Source organism: Phascolarctos cinereus, unplaced genomic scaffold, assembly GCF_003287225.1.
Source record: "Phascolarctos cinereus isolate Bilbo 61053 unplaced genomic scaffold, phaCin_HiC Scaffold_726;HRSCAF=1367, whole genome shotgun sequence".
In the NCBI taxonomy this organism is placed as follows: Eukaryota; Metazoa; Chordata; class Mammalia; order Diprotodontia; family Phascolarctidae; genus Phascolarctos; species Phascolarctos cinereus.
Window position 1 is genome coordinate 10,402,476 of NW_027556098.1, and position 21,363 is coordinate 10,423,838.

Consider the following 21,363-nt stretch of genomic DNA (forward strand, 5'->3'; position numbering starts at 1 on the left):
GGTCAGTTAGTCAGTCAGTAAATATCTGTGAAGCACCTAGTATGTGCCAGGCACTGTGCTAAGATCTGGTGATACAAAAAAGGGCAAAAGACAGTCCCTGCTCTCAATGAACTCACAGTCTAATGGGGGAGACAACATGCAGACAACTATGTATAAACAAGCACCTTATCCGCCACTGCATGGTAACAGTTCTTCCATATATGCCTCTTTTGTATGAGATCATTTGTTCCATTTTACTTCTCCCTATCCAATTTTATTTTTTAGGATCATCCCAGCATAATCAACACAATCCCAAGCCTCCCATGTCTGCATATCCTTTCAATCTATCCTAGTAATAACATTTTCCCATATAAGCAAACAGTTTAACCTTATTAAATCCCTCATAATTAGTCTTTCAAGCTTACCTTCTTACGCTTCTCCTGATTCTTTTTTTTTTTACATGAAAAGTTTTTACTATGACAAAGACATCATACAGTTTTTATGATCTTGGTCTTTCCTTCTTGCCTTTGTACAAGGCCAGAAAAGAAACATTTGCAACTTTTACAATCTTGAATCAGACTCCAGGAATATCACCAACAGCATGACGTTTTCAACTAAATCCAGCAACCGCAACTTCATCATTTGCCTCAATAAAGTTCAAGCAGCCATCATTGGGAACAAAGGCAGTGATTTCTTTTGCTGTTCTTAGTCAGCTGGACTCACACATACTTCCTGATGGCAGAATTGGTCTGCTTGGCTTCCACACTAACTTTCTCCAAGACAATCTCTTTTGTGTGAGATGCTCCTCCAAATGGGTTGGTTTTCAAAGCAGTGCCCAAATGAGCTTTCTTATATTGTTTGTCATGCCACTTTTGGTCTCTCCTGTGGCTTCAGAACTTTCTAGCAGTATGAAGACCACTGCACTCACCCATGCTGCCGCCATCTGGGCCAAGAGAAAGCAGAGCTCTCCTGATTCTTATAAGTGAAATTTTCCATTGTTTTGATATTTTTCCTCAAGAATATCTGAAAGTCCTTTAGTTCACTGAATATTCACTTTTCCCTGTGTAAGATTACACTCAGCTTTGTTGGATAGGTTATTCTTGGTTGCAACCCAGCCTCCTTTGGTCTTCAGAATATTATATTCCATTCCCTTCAGTCTTTTAATGTAGAAGCTGCTAAATCTTGTGTTATCCTGACTGTAGCTCCACAATATTTGAATTGTTTCTTTCTAATTGCTTGTAATATTTTTTTTCCTTGACCTGGGAGCTTTGAAATTTAGCTATAATGTGTTATATATCTTTTTTCTTACAAGATTTCTTCAGACATGATGGGTAGGCTCCCTTTTTGGTCATGCTGGTATTCAGAAAGCCTAAGGATTTTATCATTTTTTTTCTGTTTCTGTTTCCCAGGTCAGTTGTTTTTCTATGAGATAACTTACATTTCTCCCTAGCTTTTTTACTTTGTTTTGATATTTCTTGTTGTTTTTCAGAGTCTTTGGGTTCTATTTGGTCCATGCAGTGTTTTTAGGACATTTGTTGCTTACTCAAGGGTTTGAATCTCTTGAGATAAAATGTTAACTTCCTTAACAATTCTTTCTTCCATAGCCTTTTTTTCCCCTTGTTTTTTCCTCAAGCATTCTTATTACATTTATAAAAATATTTTAAAGTCTTTTTAAATAAACCATTGCTCAGGAATTCTAGTTGCATTTTTGCCCGAGCTCTGCTTTTCTCTGAGATGTTGTAGATGTTTTGGAGTCATTCTCTTCTGCTTTTGTTTCTTGAGCATCCATGCTACTATAATAGCTCCTTATGGAGCGGTTCTTTGTTTGTTTATCTATTCTTCCAGTCTATTTCCTGACTTAGAACTTGACATTAGGACTGAGTTCTGCAATACTCCTGGAAGACAAGTCTGAACTGGCACTGTTGTGGCTTTCTTGGGGCATTGAGTGTTATTTATTGCCATATCTCAATGACAGTCTGGGGACCTGCACATTTTCAGTGCTTCCAAAGTGATCTGATCCAGAACAAAGTTTGATCATTGCCACCCTGGTCTGAGTTCTGCAAGTTCCTGACCTGGGTTTGGGTCTGAGAAAGAGCTGACTGCTCCTAGATTCTGCCCTTATCAGCCGCTTGGAAAACTCTGTTGACTCAGAATGGCAGAATTGTAGGCTGCCCTTTGGTCTGGGATTCCTGCCCTGGTCGTTCTCTGTAGGCTTGGCTAGATGTTGGACCTGAAGCCTTGCTTTTCATCTGAGGTCTGAGCCACACTATTGCTGTTACTGTTGGCTTCTGAACTTCCTCTTTTCTCCATACACTGCTCAGGGCCTCCTTATCCTGGAAACCCCTTTTCACTCTGCCTTGAATCTGTGATCTGGTACTATGTAGAGGCTGACCACACTGACACTTGGCACCTGTCAGCCCCACAGTGCCCATATGTTGTTCTGGAGGTGCCTTGGTATGTGTCTGAGACCTTTTGCCCTGCTGCATAGCCTCTCCCTGGGTACTAGAGTGGTCCATGCAGTGTACTCCTGGCCCAATCCTATCCCCAGTCTCAGAGACCCCTCTGTTTGTCTCCCTGTATGGAACTGGGATGGACAAATGACTTACTGTGACTTTTTTTTTTTAATTTCCTCATTAGTATTCAGTCTGTTGCATTTCCCCAAATCTGTTAGGAGGAGTTTGTGGAGAGGAGCTCACTTCATTACTTCTTATCACTCCACCATCTTGGCTCTGCCTCCCCTAGCCATTTGTTCTAAGATAACAATTCACCTTACCATTCTTTCTTCTTTCATAGTTATTCCATTTTGTATATTTTGTTTCATTTCCATTTCTATATTTCATTTCATTTCCAGGTATTCTTGTAATCTTTGTGATGAGAATATTTGGTGTTGTTGTTGTTATTGAGACTCTACTTGGACTTGTAGGGTTGCATTCTTCCTTCAGTGTTGCCCCTGGGGCATCTTTCAGCACAAGGTTATTTCCTCATAGTATTCAATGTCTTTTTTTTTGGTTGGTTCACTCAGCAGCTATGGAGTCTAGTTTGAGGATGGGGAGTGCTTAGGTCAGTCTCTGCTCTTGCATTCCTGAATAGCATGGGAAGGCTCTGCCTAATTCTGTGGGTAGTCACCCAATCTTCTGTAAGAATTGCCTCCTGCTTTGGTTCAGACCCTGGATGCTAAATTGGATCAATGTTACATGGATGCTCCTCAAGGTCTTCCTGTATTATGGCCAGGGCTGCAAGACATGCTTCCATTAAGGCCTTTTTCTTCTGCTTTGGGGACTACTGGGCCACCTCCACATTCAGCTATGATCAGGGTCCCTCCTTCATTTCTGTTGCCAGGGAATTCAGGGCCATTTCCCTCTAACAGAGATCCACAGAGCCCTTAATCCCAACTTTCTGTTGCTGTGAGTTTTGACTTTTGCCATGAAGCTCTAGACCATCTGATCTGGTCACTGTTGACACTAGGACTGACCTCTCATCTTTCTTTTGCCAAGGGGCTCTAGGGTATCTCTATGTTTACTCTGCCTGGGACCTCCCTCTTGTCAGAGGGCTACCTGGAGCCCTTTCTCCCACCCATGACCTCAGGGCCTAAATCTAGGCTGGGATCCTGCCATTGCTGGAGGCCAATTCAGGGTGGTCACAGAAAAGCCCACTTCTGGGCTCCAATCATCCTGGACTCTGCTTGAAGCCCTTCTTCAGTTGCTTCTGCAGTTGCTTTCCATCTATCCCAGCTTGTCTACTTCAGGGTTTCTGTAGGATTCTGTCTGTGCATCCCTAGCCTGGGTAGAGGAGTCTACAGGTGATTTTCTTTATTCCTTTTTAAACTGATGCATTTTAAAGCCTACAGTTTGGCAGTGGGAGATCTGGACTGTCCTAGATCCCAACATGCCACCATCGTCCCACAATCCTTGGTAGTTGTATTTTCACTGTCACTTTTAATTTAGTTTTTCTAATCCCAAAATTCATTTCTCAAGATTGCTTAATCCACCTTAATTGCCCAAATCTTCCTGATGAGATAGTTCTTGACTTCATTCAGAATCAGGTGTTTGGGTGCATTTCCTTCTTTATAGTCTCAGGACTTCAGACTCTGCCTTTTCATATTTTAGAACTACAGCGTCCGACTGTGCCTTATTCATATTAGGTAAATGTTCAATTAAAATGAGTTTAATCATGTCTCTCATTTCTGTGCCAACCTCGAAGTTCTGAAATGACTCTTTGTACCTTTGCAAGTCCTAAGATGACTCATTTTATATTAAAAATCAGAAGAAAGAAAAAGTTGGTGTTTGGATGGTATTCCTAACAGAAAGAACACTTTGGAAACACCAAACTATTTCCAAATTCCAGTTCACCACATAAGTGGAAAAGTGACATATGACTGTGTGAGATAATTGGTGACAGGCTTGTTGCACTGATTATTTTGCATACATATATTGCTTGTTTCTGATGTTTATAAAAAAGAATGGTAATTCAGTCATAAATGCTTAAAGAGTGTTTGTATCAATGTGTGGTTATTAGTAGCCTTACATGTCAAAAGGCCTCATAGTTTTTGGTGGGAATTTACTTTTATTTGTATTTATAAATTTTGTTCTGACTGTCTTCATGAGACTGTGTGGATGAGTTTGGGTAGAGGAGATTCGAGAGGATGGTTATGACCAGGAAGAGATCTCTATGTTGTCATATCTTTCTTCCTTGGTTCATAAAGTGATTCACAAGGATAATGATTAAAATAGTGTTATTTAACATGCATTCTCACGTCCCAGGCAATCTATTCATCCTAGTCACAGACTCAGTGTACTTGTTATGGACCATTTGTGGACAAGAATCTACCTGCAAATTTACCAAAGATCTAGTCCAAATTCAAATTAGTTCCTGTCAACAATGTTTAACTTATTTTTAAAGCCTATTTCCATATTAGGGTGGATTAGTTTCCTTGCTTTTGTAAACCATTTGAAAAGTTCTTAGTTTTTAAATAAACTATTTGCTTTTTCTTAAAACACATAATCAATGAATTGTGTGTTTTTGACTTTTCTTGCTTTATAAAGCATATATATTTCTGTTTAAAGTCAGAGTGCGTACCTTGTTAAATGATTTTCCCTTCCCTACCTTTCTTTTCTCTCTTCCCTTCCTTAGAATGCATCTGAACCTGTAATAGAGTAACCTTGGAACTTACTCTTCTAATAATAGCTCACATGTATATAGTACTTTTTAGCAGCTAGGTGACACAGTGGATAGGGTAGCTGACCTGAATAAGGAAGACTCATGTCCCTGACTTCCAGTATGGCTTCAGACACTTATTAGCTGTGTGACTCTGGCCAAGTCACTTAATCTTGCTTGCTTCAGATTCCTCATCTGTAAAATGAACTGGAGAAGGAAATGGCAATCTACTCTAGTATCTTTGCCAAGAAAATCCCAAATGGAGTCATAATTGAAAAGCAACTGAGCTTCAACACAACATATAGTGCTCCAAGGTTTGCATTGCACTATATAAATGTTATCTCATTTTATCCTCAAAAAAAAAAAACCCTTGTAAAGGAGATGGTATTCATTTCCCCATTTTACAGTTAAGGAAACTGAAGAAGACAGAGGTTAAGTGACTTGCCCAGGGTCACAAAGCTAGTGAGTGCCTGAGTCTAGATCTGAGCTCAGGTCTTCTGGAGCAGGAAATGGCAAACCACTCCAGTGTCTTTGCCAAGAAAACCCCAAATGGGGTCACCAAGAGTCGGATATGACTGAAAACGACTGACTGTACAACAATAATTTCCTGACTACAGGAAGTTCAGTGCTTTTAACCACTTGTTGTTGAACTAGAAGACCAAAGCTGTGAAGGAAAGGAATTGAAGTTAGAGCAGGGGTGATGGGTTAGGAAAACAGAGTACAGTGGAGGAGCAGTAGTTAGAAGTGAAGATGATAAATAGATTTCAGAGGAGTGAGAAAGAGAGACATGGAAGGATAGGAGGGTGGGGGGGCATTGCACAGTTATAGGTGATGGTGAAAACTCAAGTATTACATCCTTGTGGATGACTGAAGTACAGAGAATATTAAAGCGATGAAAGATGAGAATTTTGATGAACTGTGAGAGCAAAGTATTCACATCAGCAATGTGCATAATGACAGGTGCATGGGTGGAGAGGGAAACTGAGAGTTACTGAGCAACTTAAGAAATGAGGGAGTGTGACCTGGAGGTCTTTTGATGAAAGCAATGAGCATCTGGACTGGGTAATATAGATGGATTGAGTGAACTTCAAAGCAAGTACATGCTGGTAGTGGAAGAAGGGTCTTGAAGTAGCTGTGAGAAATATGGACAATCCCTATTCCTCTATACCAAGGGGCATCTTTTGAAAAGAACTAGCTTTTCGTGAGCACCAGAAGATAAAAATAACATGAAATGAAAAGATCTAGAACAAAAATAAATTTGTTAACAATAGAGTGAGGGTTTCAGAGGATACAAGGAAAGTTTAGGGCAAAGAAAAAAATTGGAGTTTGGGAGGGGTCTGATTTGGTTAGGAATGAGAGAAGGGAGAATGGTAGCAGTGGAAGGAGGTTTTCTCCTTGTTTTTTTGCAACTTTGAATCAAAGAGATTAGGGTCATACTAGCATAGAGTTTGCAAGCCCTAGGAGAAGGGCCAATAAATTGGCCCCTCTGGAATCTTATAATTGTAGAAGAAGTCAGCTTTGGTTTTTTTTTTTCCTCCTTGAACATCAAGGATCTGAAGTTGGAGTTAGCAGGGTGATTGGGTCACGTTTCTAGGTGGGCAGATGCCTTGAATTCCCAAGGGTCTGGCTGAACTTACATTTAGTTACAATTTCTTTGCCTTTCTCAAATGGCGGAAAATGATGTACCCACCCAGAGACATCCTGCATGTGGAGCATACAATTGGCTTCTGGTCAAGCTTGGTGTCTCAGACCCTGGCCCTGGACAGCATCCCGGTAGAAAGAGGTCTGACATCTAGAAGTTCAGTGGTTAAGGAGGGCTGAAACATTGCTGACCTCATATACAGTTAAGACACAGAGCAGAATAAGTACTGTCTCCACATGCTCCACATGTCTCCACAAGTTTCCAGGTGAAGAGGTTCCCTAAACCAGTTCATGGCAGTAATGGTGAAGGTAGTAGGAACAGGATTTTGTCGACACAGTAGAATAGGTATTGCCTCTACACACGGACGTGCTTTCAATGGCTGCCTATTGCCTTCTAAGCAAAGACAAAATTATTTAGTCTGATGTTTAAGGACTTCTTCACCTGGCTCCATCCTGCCTTTCTAGAATTAACTTGTACTCTACTTCTTGTCTGTGTTCCATCAAAATTGGATTACTAGATCATCCCATTTTTGATGTTTGGAATGCCTTTCTTCTGCCTCTTGAAATCTTCCCTGAACTTTAAAGTTCATCTCAAATGTTTCCTTCTTCCCAAAGCTTTCTCTATTTCTTCATTTGAAAGTTATTTCTTTCTCATCTAAACTCATATAATTTTCTACTTCTTTTTTGTATTTCTGCCATACTTAATTCATATTCTATGCACTTGTGTTATATCTCTAATATCTTTCATATACAATATATTCTAAGTTCCTTGAGAGCAAAGACTTCATCTTATTTTCATTTCTTTATGCTATTTACAGTATAAGTACCTTACGTATAATTAATGAATTTATTATATATTTTTTGAACAAATTAATGATGCAGCAAAGCTTTGCCTTAAGATTTTTGTATAGTTAGGGTTCCTTGTATAATATACTAAAAGTATTATTATCAGGGGTACTAACATGGTGTCTGACCCTCACATCTTTCATCTAGGCATGTCAACACCCATTATTCTCTGGCTTGTGTGTGTCACTCTTACCTACATTTGCACTAACAAATTTTCAGAGATAGACCACTAGCACACAGAGTCAAACTCTTTCATGACTGCAAGGATAACCATGATGAGGGAAATATCCACTCTTCCTACTCACTATGCTAGCTCTTAAGCCCCCATCCAATGTGCTTTTTATCTATGCATCTTAGCCACTTACAAGGTAATGCACCCATGTAGTAAAAGGTATTTATACATCCAGCCAAGTAAAATAATGACATTTTTCGATCATAAACATAACTATTTATTTAACAAAGAGAAATAATAACATAATATCCTAAAGTCAGTGCATAAATAATAAATATATCATAATACACATATAAAATTGGACCACACTCTCCTGTGCAGAAAATACATGAGATAAAGTGTGGACACATATTTACAGGGATCTGGAAGCATAAGAGGGAGAAAAACTCAAGTGCTTAGGGCAACTCACAGCTTTGGACTGCATGTTTTGATATTATTAATCCATTTAAGAACATCTGTACCACACATAACTGCTTGACTGTTGACCCTTACTACTCTTTAGCTATGGAAACCTTCTTTCTCTACTCAAAAATAGCATGAAGAAACTTTCAATTTGCCATCCTCCATGAAAGGGCTTTTAGAAACTGTCAGCTCTTAGTGTGAGCAGCAGTACTCTTTAAGAGAGAAAATGGCAAAGCTCACACAATTGGCTATGTCTGCGATATACAGATCAGTCCAGCCAGATATTCACTCACTTAGTCTAGCATTGTCCAATCAAAATGGAGTTCATAGCAACACAATTCAGGGTGACTTATTAAACCAATTGACCAGGATACCAAGGCATCTATAAAGCCCTCCATTACTTTTTTTTCTCTCAAGCTAGAGGTGGCAACAGAGAGCAGTAAGCTTGACTCACCTTTAACTCACCTCTACTGCAGTGCAGTAGACTCATTTTCCTCTATTAAATGGGGTTGATAATATTTGCACTATCTACCTCATAGAGTTTTATGAAGAAAGTGTTTTGTAAACTGTAAAACATAATTATGTTACTATTATTGAAAAGGGTTTCTTTATTAGAGTAAGGCTCCTGGAAACTTCCCATAATTTGTGCCACAATGAGGCCAACCTGTTTTCTTCTTTCTTTTAAATAATTTAAACACATTTCAAACATTTAGATCCAGTATTCTTTAAAGTTCTATAACCCAATAACTTTTTTTTCAATAGTTGTCAAATATAGTTATACAGTAGTTTCGTCTCACCTACTGGCAGCTGGACGGAGACAGTGAATCCATTTGTTGAGAGCCAGGGGCAAGGCCTGTCTGGGTTTAAAGATTTGCTTTAAATAATCTAAGATAAACATGACTTGATTGTATGTAATTTATGCATGCATCAATTTTTATTACTTCATCTGACTGCCTCCTTAAGAGAGTGACATCCTCTAAAGTAGAGGCTAATTCAACTCACAGTTCTCAGAATAGTTCCATACACATGATTTTGTTTGGAATGTCAGATACATTCTTCCATGTTTTCAGTTTTATTATTACATTTGGTTTAAACTCACACAAATATTTTTGGATGGATTAAAAAATGTGAGCATTTTTTCCCCAACATTTGCCTCCTTTCTCTAATCCCTAATGACATTTTCCCTGGTCTTTCATCCTTTGATGTCCTTAATGTAGTCCTTAGTCTTCTTTAGAAGTGTAAGTGTTGATCAGATCTTAGAGAATTAACCTTTGAACCTCAGTGAAATCATCTTTGGAGCACTTTTTTTATAAGACATCCATGAAGCTCAAGGAGCAGTTAGCTTTAATTATCCTTCTCTTTCCTTTCTCCATTTGTGAATGCTTTTACTTGGAATGCTGCTAGAATGAAAGATTGTGATGAGCTGGCCTCTTACAACCCACAGTGTATTATGGAAGATTTTTTTCTCATTTAGACCATTACAAGAATACCAGTCACTTCACAGTATATTAGGTTCTCATTTCCAGCATTGCTCAAGAATTTCCCATCCACATCAAAGTAACTTTTCCTTAAAGAGAAGTGACCATTAAGTTTCCATCCCCACTGTAAGTCATTCTAATGTGCTTTGGCAAATAACTCTCAACAATTTTCAGAAAAAACAAGTTTGCACTGCAGTTGTCTTAATAAATATATTTTGCAATGTTTTTATTGTGGTTAATTTTTCTCTTTAAACGTGGTGTAGAAGAAAGAACAATCTTGGATTCTAGTCCTAATTGGATCTTCACTCCTGGGCAAGTCACATAGTCTCTCACTACTTCATTTTCCACATCTTTAAAATAGAGGCATGTACTAAATTACCTCTAAAGTCAACCTTCTCCTCCAGAATACCATGAGCTTGTCATTTTATTACTATCATTTTAGGCAATGAGTTTTCCTTACCAAATCTGAATACTTAATCCACACCTTGTACATTTATTTATAAAGTAAGTCAAAATTTGATTTTTTATACATGAACATGCTTTTATTTATGCTGTACTTTATATATTAAACCTTAGAAACAAAGAATTAGTTTTCACCCCTAAAGTAACAAGACATGAGGGCAAGATGGAGTAATGGATAGAATGCCACTATTGGAGTTGGAAAAACATGTATTTAAGGCTGCCTCTGGTGAATATTGATCATGATCAAGTCAGTTAACCTCTCAGAGCCCCAGGCAAATCTGTGAGACTATAAATTATAGCTGTCAGTGGCTGGTCCATATAAGTGGAGACAGTTTCCACACTAGGAATTTCTAAGATATGGGAAAGCAAAGGGGGAAATAGAAACAAGCAACCAAGCAAACAAAAAAACAATCAGTTTGAGTTGCTAGACCAAGATATGACATTGATAAGTAGCAGGAATCAAATGATGCTAATTAAATAATAATGATTCACATGGCTATAGAATTTCCAGTTTTGCAATACACTTTGCTCATAATAGCCTTGTGAGGTAGATATTCAGTATTGGCATCCCCATCTGCAGCTTCATAATTCATAGACTTAGATCATCCCCACCAACTGTTTATCAATGGTTGCTTACAGGGCAGACAAGGCAACCTAAGTGAATCAGCAAGGGACCCTGAAGAAGAGACAAGATATACACGTGCCAGAAAAATCAAACCCACCACCCCCTTGACTATTTGCTATCAATTGCTACCGATGAATGGGGCAGCTAGGTGGCGCAGTGGATAGAGTGCTGGGCTTGGCATCAGGAAGACTCATCTTCCTGAGTTCGGATCTGGCCTCACACACTGACTAGCTGTGTGACTATGGGCAAATCACTTAAACCTATTTGCTTCAGTTCCTTTTCTGTAAAATGGGCCAGAGAAGGAAATGGCAAACCACTCCAGTACCTGTGACAAGAAAACCCCAAATGGGGTCTCAAAGAGTCTTACAGAACTGAACACCACCAATGGAAAAGTGCTGGAAGGCTACTCAGTAGCTATGGATACTGATGACCTATGGATACTGACGGCTTGTAAAAGAAAATTCTCATTACTAAAGTCCTTGTCATCATCAAATGGTTTATCATCAGAAGCAGATATGGTTTTGTCACTGAGAATAGAATTAAAGAAGATGCATTACCATCTGCTTTGCCTATATCCTAAAGACTATAGAACTTTTTATATGATTTGCAGCTTAAGCCTATTCCCTTTCTTCCTTTCCCTTTTCTGTTTGTATCCCTAGCCTCTAGTGTGGTGTTTTGCACCAAAGTAAGCTCTTAAGAAATCTCTTTTCGACTCATGATGTCAAATGATATCCACATCCAGAGAAAGAACTATGGAGTCTGAATGCAGATTGAAGCACGCTATTTGCTCTTTTTTTTCCTTCTGTTTTGTTTTATTTCTTCTTTCTTGTGGTTCCTGTATTGGTTCTAATTCTTCTTTACAACATGACTAATGTGAAAATATGTTTAATAGGAGTGTATATGTAGAGCCTATGTCAGATTACATGGCATCTTGGGGAGGGAGGTGGGGAGGAAAGGGAGAAAATTTAAAACTCAAAAGTTTATGGAAGTGAATGTTGAAAACCAAAAATAAATAAATTAATTAAAAAAAGAAATCCCTTTTCAATTCATTTACTAAATCATTCATTCACTTGGAAAACACATGATAGCAAAAAACTATTATGAATTGAAATTTAAATGATTCTGTATTTTATTAACCATAATAGTGATACTTTTGAAAAGTAGTAATCTCAGTATGCGTGAGGTATATCACTTAGTTTACAAATGGGTGCTTATTTATTGCCCATATTCAAGATGCAAGTTTGCTTAGATTTAAAGATCAAAACAAAAATCTTGGTGCATATATGTATTTTTTTTTATACCCCTTGCAATAATTCTGTCCCCTTAGGAGCATTTCCAGGTTGAGAAATTATCTAGTCCAAAAGAGTGATTTTAATGGAAGGAATTATAAGCTAATGTCAGGCTGGTGGTAAGGGGTTTATTTGGATATGCAAGCCTTAGCTTACCCTTCAGATCATACCAGGTATGCTTTATCTACTCTTGTCTGGCCAAGAGCTAGGCCTGAAAAACATACTTACCCCCTATTTCCTGGATTGTAATCTCAGGCCTACTCTCCCCATGTAAAGGATTTCCTTAAACCCACAAACACAATGAATCAAGCACAGAGTTAGTCATTCACTCTTTAAGCAATAAGGCTTTAAGGATAGAGAAGGCTCTTCTCTCTGCACTTCATAATATACAGGGAAAGATTCTTGTTCATGGCCATGGAAGAATTAACAAGATATAAATTTCCCAGATTTGGTTATGCCTCTTAGTTGATGAAACAAGGAAGCTTTGAATGTCTTTCAGTAATTCTAGTGAACTCAAGCAATCATGATACTGATTGATGCTAACAATAAGTGACCATCCTAAGCAGGCATATGATACCCCACATCCATTTATTGAAAAATTTAACAAATGCCAGAGCAGAGAGCACAAGGACTCCAGAGCTGATTTAAAACATAACAAAGTGAAACACAACTACCATTAAATAAATCTTGCAGCCATAAAGAAATCACTCATCTGCTGTACATTTAAGTCAAGAGAATTGCAGTTCTGATTAGAGATATGTTTAGGCCTCTAAGAGATAGTTATTTTTGCTTTTCAGAAATTAAATTAATTCTTGGCAATTCCCTGCCCTTTAACTGCGTCTTTTACTTTCTTATGTTGTCTTGACAAGTAGCACTTCATTACTTTTCTCATGCTTAAGTAATTAAGAAATAAAAATCTCACCACCAGCATATTTTGAAATTGGGTGTTTATCAAGGAATTTCTAGAGTGATATAGAAGAGTCGGTTTTGGTTTTTTTGGAGGGGGGGATGAAAACTTTTTTTAAATAAAAAGATGTGTATGGTTGGGGGAGGGGAGTAGGGTATCACTGAAACTTCTTCTATAGCTGCTACCCTGAGGCTAGTAATGCCTCAGTTTGGGTACCTTCCCAAAGGCAGGCATAGCTGAATATGGGGACATTCTTTATGTTACAAGCAAGTTCCCTTGGTGAATGTCTTAGCTTCCTCTGACAGTTGCGTCCACAGCCCTGAGCAGAAAAGTCTAGTGATAGAGAGGTGTAAGCTAAATGAGCCACTCAGGAAGACACAGAACACACTTACATAGCGGCACTTCCCACAGTAACATGAGTTTCCCCATAGATGAAGGATCTATTACCTTATATATTTTTTATGCTTCAAGTTACTTGAAACCATTCTCTGTGAGTACAGAATGACAGAGACATTCATTTGCGAGCATCCCTCCATAGCAGAGTCACATGTCATATAGAATCGTGAATTTAGATCTGGAAGGAACTCAGAATTCATCTTCATCTTACAGATGAGGAAACAGTCCCAGAGAAGTTAAGTGACATACCAGCTCAAGGTCCCGGCAGCTCAGCCAGGTTGCTTTGCCTGTCCTGTGGGTAGCAGTTGGCAAGCAGGTGGTCAAGATCATCTAAGTCTATGAAATTATAAGGCTGTATTGCATTACCTACTTCAGGGGTTATTGTGAGTGAGGTGCAAACCTTAAAATGTGGGGAAGAAAATGAGCATTTATACAGTGACTACTACCTGCCAGGCACTGTGCTAGGTACTTTTTACAAATATTACCTTATTTGATCCTCACAACAACCCGGAAAGGTAGATACTGTTATTATCCTCATTTTACAGTTGAAAATACTGAGGCAAATAAAAATGAAATAACTTGCTCAGGGTCATACAGCTAGTTCCATCTGAGGCTGGATTTGAACTCTGGATTTTCTGATACCCACCAGTTGTAGAAATGTGAAATCTGGAAATTATTATTTCCTGATCATTCACTCAAACATAAGTTCAAACCTGGCATCAGACACTTACTAGATGTGTGACCTTGGGCAAGTCTCTTAACCCTGCTTGCCTCAGATCTTCATGTATAAAATGAAGAAGGAAACAGCAGACCATACCAATATCTCTGCCAAGGTAACCCCAAATGAAGTCACGGAGAGTCAGACATGACTGGAAAACGACTTACCAAATGTGCCAGATACTGTGCTAGCACTAGGCATACAAAAAGGGGCAAAAGACAGTCCCTGCCTTCAGTGTGCTTACTGTCTAATGGGAGAGACAGCATGCAAGCAAATATATACAAAGCAATACAAATACAATCTGTATATACAACAATATATACACAATCTATATGTACTGTATAGTAGTAAAAAATTAAAAGAGGAAAAGCACTAGAATTAAGAGAGGTTGGAGAAGGCTTCTAGTAAAAGATCGTCATTCTTGTTTGATTAGAGAAAAAGTTGAGATTCAAACCCAAGACTTCTCACTCTATAACCACTGGTCTTTCTATGTTTACATACTATGTTATATTATATGTTTATATTATATTATGTATTCTAATATATATTATTTGTAATATATATTAGTATGCAAGCACCTCTAGTCCCCCTCAGATGAGATGAGTCTGTGGGCTATCAAACCCTTATAAATTGTGTAGATCACCAATTGCATCCCTTGTTGAAGGAAACAGACAGACACACACACACTTTCACACAGAGCCAGACGTTTCTAATAAGCAAGGTTCAGGGCAGATTCCCTGGAGGTAGTAAGTAGTGAGTCCATTGATTGACTTCAGACCTAACTTGAACTCTTAGGTTTGTACTATGATAATTCTCTCAGAATTGGGAGTATGGCCTGGAGGAAGATGCTGGTTAAAAATAAATACATTATACCAGGAGCTGGCCAGAAACATACTGATCATCCCATCCTAGAGAATTTTACAGGTCCCCCACCTGTGTATGGGAGGAAAAGTCATATTACTCTTCTGTTTCCTGAAAATGTTTGCTTATTTTTTAAAATAGATTTTATTGATATCTTTTGTTTTTGTATCATTCACATTTTCCAATGTGTTCCTCCCACAGAGCAATCCCTTCTAACAAAGCCTAGCATTAGGAGACGACCAGGGCTAGGGCATTTACCTTTCTTTGTCCCTTCCCCAGTCGTTGTGGTTTGTGGACTAAGTTCAGTAAAGTTCTTTGCAAAACTTAAAATGCTGTATAAATTCTGACTATTGTTGTTGTTGTTGATTTCAATTCATGGGGGGGATAAAGGCTGCTATAAATATTCTGATGCATACAGGCCTTTCGTCTGATCCCTAACCTCTTTAGGGCATATGTCTAGCAATACCTATTCATTTCCTGGAAGAAACTTACCTTTACCTGACAGACTCAGCATGCCAGATCTTTTGAAGAAGACTCCCAGGGAAAGGCAGCTAGGTGGTGCAGTGGATAGACCACTGCCCTGGAGTCAGGAATGCCTAAGCTCAAATCTTGTCTCAGACACTTACTAGTTGTATAACCCTGGCGAGTCACTTAACCCTGACTGCCTCAAAATAAAAAAAAAGAAAAAGATTCTCAGAGAATGAAGATTATAAAATCTTTGAGGTAAGGGGCTAACTAGGTCATGTGTTTCTTTTGTACTGTTTGAAGTAGTTTTGTCAAGAGAGAGCCACAGGAGTTTCTCGAGGAGGGGAGTGACATAGTCAACCTGCACTTTAGGAAAATCACTTTGGCAATTATATGGAAGATGGATTGGAATGGGAGAGGCTTGAGGCAGGGATACTTTTATAATACAGAAGATGAGAGACAGGTGACATCCTGAATTAGAGTAGTGACTATGCATGCGGAAAAAGGGGGGCAGATGTGTATGTAACGATGGCTATGTTTGACAACGGATTGGATTTGTAGGGTGAGAGTGAAGAGGTGGGGAAGACTCCAGAGTTCTTTTGAGTAGCAATGAGTGATGAACTCAAGGGAGACAAAGTCAGTGAGTAAGGGAATATAGGGAGAAAAGAGAGGGCTGAGAACAGAGCAGTGGGTTCTCTCTCGACAAAAACTATTTGAGACAGTACAAAAGAAATATATGACCTAACTCCTTCCCTGGAAGTCTTCTTTCTTGGTTTAGTGACTTGCCCAGGGTCAAATACCTAGTAAGTGTCAGAGGCCAAATTTGGACTCAGGTCCTCCTGCCTGCAGGGCCAGTGCTCCATCTACTGCATCACCTAGAGTCTTCTTAAAAGCATCTGAGATGTAAAGGCAAAGATAATAAAAGAGATAGATAAAATTCAGATGGGTAGGAGAAGGACCTAGAGAAAATAATAGTTTGACAAAAACCCAAAGAGTAGTGATAGTAATCAGGAGAAGAGAGTTAGTCAGCAGTGCCAAATGCTGCAATGAGATCAAGATAGATAAGGATTGAGAAGAGACCATCAGATAGATATTGTTAACTTTGTAGAGAGTAGTTTCAGATGAGTAATGAAGTCAAGAGCTAGATTTTAAGAGGTTCAAAAGAGGAAGAGGAAAAGTAGAGGGAATTAGTATGGACAACTTTTTCAAAGATTTTGGCTGGGAAAGAAAGGAGTTACATAGGAAGGTAGCCTGAGGTTTATAGAAAACCCTCCCCCCTCCTGTTTTTTTTTTCAAAGATGGGGAGAACTAGGCTTGTTTGTAGATGGTATGGATGGTATGTAGATGGTAACAAGAGACTGAAGATAAGAGAGGTATTAGAAACAATTGTGGGGACAATCTGTTGGGCAAAAATGGGAGGGGATGGGTACATGTAGAAAGTTTAGAAAATGTTTAGGGGTTGGTCTCAGTGAAAAGAAGAGACACTTTTAAAATCAGGGACTGGAGTAAAAAGCAGAAAATAGGAGATCATGTCAAGGGTTTATGAGATGTAGAGAAGGAAAAAAAAGGGAGCTCACAGAGAATGTCTTTTTTCTCAGTAAAATATGAGTCAAATTCCTCAACCTTGAGGGTGGGGGGGAGGGAGTAGTAAGGGAAGTTTAAGAAGAAAAGAGGTTTGGAACAGTTACTATGGTGAGAGGGATAGAGAATTAGGGAGGAGTAAAAGGATTTTCCTTGGAAATTGTCAGTGTAGACATTGGTATGTTTTCAATAGGTAGTGCCACAAAGTGGATAGAAAGCTAGACTCTGAGTCTGAAGACTTGACTTCAAATCTTTTCCTCTGACACATACTGGCTTTATGAGCCAGAGTAAGTCACTACTCCTCTTAGTGCTTCAGGCAACAGTCTATGATTATAAATTGTAGAGAAATCCCAGACCACCTTGGTATTTTTTTAGGGGGACAGTACTTTGGTAGATGGGGTTGCTTTATTTTGGAGTTCCCTATATCAGTGAAATCACAGGTCTAATTCCTGTCTCCATTCCTATCATGTTATTCATCAATAATTATAAATATAAAATAAAGTCATACATTACTCTTTTGTTAGTCTAGAGATAAGGTAGTTGTCATTGGATAGTTCTTACAGGATTTTAGGATTATGTGAGGATTAGAGAACATTCTGTTTTCAACTATTATATTGTCTTGGAATTTTTGCCCCTAAGGACAGGATGCAATTGCTGTTTAATTGTTGAATTATGAAACCAGAAAAGACCATCTCAAAGACTGTTGTGTTTCCAAATTCTACTGATTCAACAATGGGTTCCTTATTTGAAGTACTCCCCTTTCCAAGCTGCCCTCAGGGCTGGATGAAGACCATCTGAAGAGAGTTATTAGTCTACCTACTGTTGGAATGAAGAACAGAAATATGAAAATGCATATAATGAATATATGTATCTATGCATATATATGTATATACACACACATATGTGTAAATTCTTGGATTTTTTTGTGTGTGTGTGTGTGACTTGCTTTATTGTGATATTTGCTTTATCATGGTGGTCTGGAACCAAACCCACAATATCTCTGAGGCGTCCCTGTAGGTGTAGCCTTTTCTTTTTAAATTTTATTATTTTGATTTATCAACAATCACTTCCATATGCTTTTGAGTTGAAAATTTTTCTCCCCCTTATTCCCCCCCCCCACTGTCCCCAAGATGGCACACAATCTGATATAGGCTTTACATTTACATTCCTATTAAACATATTTTCACATTAGTGAAGTTGTAAGTAAAAATTAAAACCAATAGGAGGAACCATCAGAAAGATGAAACAAAACTCAACAGAAGGTAAAAATAAGTGATAGCGATTCAACTTCCATAGTTCTTTCTTTGGATGTGGACAGCATTTTCCATCCCGAGGCCTCTGGAGATGTCTTAGATCCTTGTAATGCTGAGAAGGGTTCAGTTTAACAATATTAGTCATTGCATTACATGGCTGTTATTGTGTACAAAGACCTCTTGTTTCTGCTCACTTCACTCAGCATCAGACCATATAAGTCTTCCCAGGTTTTTCTGAAGTCAGCCTGTTCATCATTTCTTATAGAACAATAGTATTCCATTACATTCATATAGCACAACTTGCTCAGCCATTCCCCAATTGATGGGCATCCTCTCAATTTCCAATTCTTTGCCACCACAAAAAGAGCTGCTATGAATATTTTTGTACATGTGGGTCCTTTTCCCATTTGTTTGATCTCTTTGGGATATAGCCCTAGAAGTGCTATTGCATTAGTGTTCCATTTTTCCCACATCTTCTCCAACATTATCAGTTTCCTGTTTTGTCATGTTGGCCAATCTGATAGGTGTGATGTGGTACCTCAGAGTTGTTTTGATTTGCATTTCTCTAATCAATAATGATTTAGAGCATTTTTTCATATGACTAACTATAGATGGCTTTAATTTCTTCATCTGAGAACTGTCTGTTCATATCCTTTGACCATTTATCAATTGGGGAATGGCTTGTGTTCTTATAAATTTGTCTTAATTCTCTATATATTTTAGAAATGAGACCTTTATTAGAAAGACTGGTTGTAAAAATTCTTTCCCAATTTTCTACCTTCCTTCTAATCTTAGTTGCATTGGCTTTGTTTGTGCAAAAACTTTTCAATTTAATGTAATCAAAATTATCCATTTTGCTTTTCATAATGTTCTCTATCTCCTGTTTGGTCATGAATTCTTCTGTTCTCCATAGATCTGATAGGTAAACTATTCCTTGTTCTCCCAGTTTACTTATGGTATCAGCCTTTATATCTAAAGTCATGAACCCATTTTGACATTATTTTGGTATATGGTGTGAGATTTGGGTATATGCCTAGTTTCTGCCATACTCTTTTCCAGTTTTAGCAGCAGTTTTTTTCAAAGAGTGGGTTCTTATCCCAGAAGCTGGGGTCTTTGGGTTTATCAAATAATAGATTACTATAGTCATTGACTACTGTGTCTTGCATATTTAACCTATTCCACTGATCCACCTCCCTATTTCTTAGCCAGTACCAAGCAGTTTTGATGATTGCTGCTTTATAATACAATTTAAGATCTGGAATTGCTAGGCCACCTTCCCCTGCATTTCTTTTCATTAGTTCCTTTGATATTCTGGACCTTTTGTTTTTCCAAATGAATCTTGTTATTATTTTTTCTAACTCTATAAAATAATTTTTTGGTAGTTTGATTGGTATGGCACTGAATAAGTAAATTAGCTTAGGTAGGATTGTCATTTTTATTATATTAGCTCGGCCTACCCATGAGCAACTGATGTTTTTCCAATTATTTAGATCTGATTTTATTTGTGTGAAAAGTGTTTTGTAATTGTGTTCATAGAGTTCCTGGGTTTGTTTCAGGAGGTAGACTCCTAAATATTTTATAATGTCTACAGTAAGTTTAAATGGGATTTCTCTTTCTATCTCTTGCTGTTGGGCTTTGTTGGTAATATAGAAATGCTGATGATTTATGTGGGTTTATTTTATAGCCTGCAACTTTGCTAAAGTTGTTTATTATTTCAAGTAGTTTTTTACTTGATTCTCTAGGATTCTCTAAGTATATCATCATGTCATCTGCAAAGAGTGATAGCTTTGTTTCTTCTTTGCCTATTCTAATGCCTTCAATTTCTTTTTCTTCTCTTATTGCTAAAGCTAAGTTTCCAGTACAATATTGAATAACAGTGGTGATAATGGACATCCTTGTTTCACCCCGATCTTATTGGAAATGCTTCTAGCCTGTCCCCATTACATATAATGCTTGCTGAAGGTTTTAGATATATGCTATTTATTATTTTAAGGAAGACTCCATTTATACCTATGCTTTCTAGTGTTTTTAATAGGAATGGGTGTTGTATTTTATCAAAAGCTTTTTCTGCATCTATTGAGATGATCATGTGGTTTCTGTTGGTTTTGTTGTTGATATGCTCAATGATGCTGATAGTTTTCCTAATATTGAACCAACCCTGCATTCCTGGTATAAATCCTACCTGGTCATAGTGTATTATTCTTGTGATAAGTTGCTGCAATCTATTGCTAGTATTTTGTTTAAAATTTTTGCATCTATATTCATTAGAGAAATTGGTCTATAATTTTCTTTCTCTATTTTGACTCTTCCTGGTTTAGGTATCAACACCATATTTGTATCATAAAAAGAATTTGGTAAGACTCCTTCTTCACCTATTTTCCCAAATAGTCTATATAGTATTGGAATTAATTGTTCTTTAAATGTTTGATAGAATTCACATGTAAATCCATCTGGCCCTGGAGATTTTTTCCTAGGGAGTTCATCAATGGCTTGTTCAATTTCTTTTTCTGAGATGGGGTTATTTAAGTATTTTACTTCCTCTTCGTTAATCTGGGCAATTTATATTTTTGTAAATATGTATCCATTTCACTAAGATTGTCAAATTTGTTGGCATATAGTTGGGCAAAATAATTCCTAATTATTGTTTTAATTTCCTCTTCCTTGGTGGTAGCTTCACCCTTTTCATTCTTGATACTAGTAATTTGGTTTTCTTCTTTCTTTTTTTAATTAAATTAACCAAAGGTTTATCTATTTTATTGGTTTTTTCATAAAACCAGCTCTTAGTTTTATTTATTAGTTCAATAGTTTTCTTAATTTCAATTTTTAATTTTTCCTTTGGTTTTCAATATTTCTAATTTGGTGTTTAGTTGAGGATTTTTAATTGTTCTTTTTCTAGTTTTTTTAGTTGTATGCCCAATTCATTAATCTCCTCTTTTTCTATTTTATTTATGTAAGCATTTAGAGATATAAAACTTCCCCTAAGAACTGCTTTCGCTGCATCCCATAAGTTTTGGTATGTTGTCTCATTATTGTCATTCTCTTGAATGAAATTATTGATTGTTTCTATGATTTGT

At 37.7% G+C, this 21,363-nt stretch overlaps 1 pseudogene; it reads right to left on the bottom strand.

Moving 5' to 3' along the window:
* Positions 1-478: 478 nt before the first annotated feature.
* Positions 479-911, bottom strand: LOC110221541 (small ribosomal subunit protein uS12 pseudogene; annotated as a pseudogene).
* Positions 912-21,363: the final 20,452 nt, after the last annotated feature.